The 2,500-nt window shown below is 33.0% G+C and overlaps 1 protein-coding gene across 1 annotated transcript in view; it reads right to left on the bottom strand.

Moving 5' to 3' along the window:
- LOC307262875 (polycomb protein suz12-B-like) overlaps positions 1 to 593 on the bottom strand; it is a 23,382-nt gene extending 22,789 nt beyond the window's left edge. The window contains exon 1 of the mRNA XM_080043881.1: positions 140 to 593. The gene's annotated coding sequence lies outside the window, so the exon portion shown is untranslated. The remainder of the gene's footprint in view (positions 1 to 139) is intronic.
- Between the last annotated feature and the right edge of the window lie 1,907 nt (positions 594 to 2,500).

Raw genomic sequence — 2,500 nt, 5'->3', positions numbered from 1 at the left:
ATGTGCCAGCTTCAGGAGTTGACTATATGTACAGTACAAGCATTGTCAGTAACTGAGCTATGATGGCAATAAACAAAATAATCTTTCGCTAATCATAATCGAGGTACAAATGTTCAATTAATCGCCCAGCGTTACTCACGTCTTTTTTTTCCTTTGTCAAAACACAAGAGCAGAATTTTCAGAAGAGGGGAAAAAGCCGCCTTTTATTAGGAAATCATCTTTCAAAGGTGTTTGTTGAAGTTTAAATCCTATAGTTTGTACACTGCTGAAGAAACCGTCCAAATGTTTTCCGTTGGCTGCCAGTTTAACAGACACATATGTCGCTGAACGAGGTTGAAATGCGCGAAACAAGATTACCAGCCTCCAGGCGAGCTAACCCGGGCTAACTTCCGTAGCCAAGTTAGCGCTAAACATAGGCTAGGTCGTTAGCATCGCCCGGCACTCTTTAACTTCACGAATTGTGAGCCAGGAAGCTGCCGACGAACGAAAACCGATCAAGAACAATTTTGGAATTCGCTTTTACTAGTTTTGATGTCATATTTCAACAGAGAAAGGCATTTTATCCGTCTCTCTAGCCAGACGCCCGTTGGCCGGTTCTGCTAACGGTGATGTGAAGCAACGGGAAATAACGGACGACATCCGGGTTTGTTTTCAAAATACATCTCTATTTTATTTATCGTGATATTTCAAGAGATTCTCGTGTAAATGTGTAAAGAATAAGAAATGCGTTAAATTCAGTAATTAATATTTACTCAGATTTTTTTTTTATATCTAACATAGTCTGTAACCCATTGTTTAGATGATTTAACCGTTATTATTACTGATGTATACATTCTATTCCAAATTAAAGTTATATATGTTTTATGTATTTAAATATCTATTGATTTTAAGCACACAAAAAAACATAAATGTTACAATAAAAATATATTAATACACATGTAGAGAGAGGAAAAAATAAAGTGCTCAACATGTCACGTAAAAAGTAATCACAGTTATGGTCTGGCTTGAGCCATCTTTTGAGATGGTTCTTAAAATCATTAGAATATATTATAACTAATATTTCACTCAGTTTTTAGTGTAAAATGACGCCAATATGGACCATTGGAAAAAATTCTCTACATTTTTACCCTTTTAAATATATTTTTATGCATTAAACACGACTGAAAATGTAACATAGATTAAATGCATACTTTTATTTTGAAGGTATGCTCCCAATGAGTTCGCCTTGATTTAACGGACTTGATTACATTTCGCGCGTGACTCTCTCCACTGTGACTTGTCGTTGAAGATCCCGCCTTCCACCAGCTCCAGCCAATCACAGCGCTTGTTTGTGAAAAGCTGCTCTCTCATTGGTTGAACATATTATCCGGTGTCTTTGAGCACAGGAGCATTTGCCGCCCGCAGCATGGTCTCGATAAGGCCACAGAAAAAAACTTAATTAATATTTAATAAATAAAATATATGAACTCGAGTAAAGTCACTGATTATAAGGATGTTTCATGAAAATATCTATATAACCACAAATTATTGAAAATCCCAGTCGTAAATTCTAGTTATATTTTATATGTTTCAATTTTTTATTTTTTTTTCTCTTCACCTGTTGTTGTGTATTTGATGTTTTTGCATTGAATATTGTTTATGTATTGTTGTTTTTCCTTTGAATTTGCTTTGAACTCGACATCATTTTAAATGAGGGTCACCCCTCAATTGGTCTCTCGAGGATAAATAAAAGTTAAATGAAAAAAATGAAAAATATTTTGTTTCTTGAGAGTGGAAGAAAGGAAACAACACATTTTTTAAAGCGTTTAGAAGCAATTTATTAATATAATTTCACAAAGGCATTTCATTGGTTCACAAACAGGAAGTCACTTTTTTATTATATTCTCTCGATAAGGCCACAAAAAAAACGTAATTAATATTAAACATTAAACAACAGACACACATATATATACCTCACTTTCTACAAAGTGCAATATGCTTTCGGCCTTTTATATTTATTTATTATGAAATCGCCTGTCCTTGTCTTGTTCAAAATGTTTTTCTTGTTATTTCTGTGTCTTGGTTTTTACTACTTTAAACTTAGGCTAAATTGCTTGTTTGTTTGTATTGTATAATGCACCTTCAGTTGGCAGTTCCAAATTTCGTTGTATAGGTGACTTTGCATTGACAATAAAGACTGTCTTATCTTATCTTATTTAATTATAATTATTATTATTTAATAAAATATATGAACATGAGTAAAGTCACTGATTATAAGGATGTTTCATGAAAATATCTATACAACCACAAATTATTGAAAATCCCTGTCGTAAATTCTAGTTATATTTTGTTTCTTGAGAGTGGAAGAAATGAAACAACACATTTTTTAAAGCGTTTAGAAGCAGTTTATTAATATAATTTCACAAAGGCATTTCATTGGTTCACAAACAGGAAGTCACTTTTTTATTATAGTCTTATATATATCTGTCCCTGCGTTCCAGTCCCCATACTTCCCTACTAT

This window comes from Ammodytes marinus, assembly GCF_949987685.1.
Source record: "Ammodytes marinus genome assembly, chromosome: 16".
Taxonomy (NCBI): Eukaryota; Metazoa; Chordata; class Actinopteri; order Uranoscopiformes; family Ammodytidae; genus Ammodytes; species Ammodytes marinus.
The sequence above is the reverse complement of the archived record's forward strand: the minus strand, read 5'-3'. Positions and strand labels throughout refer to the sequence as shown.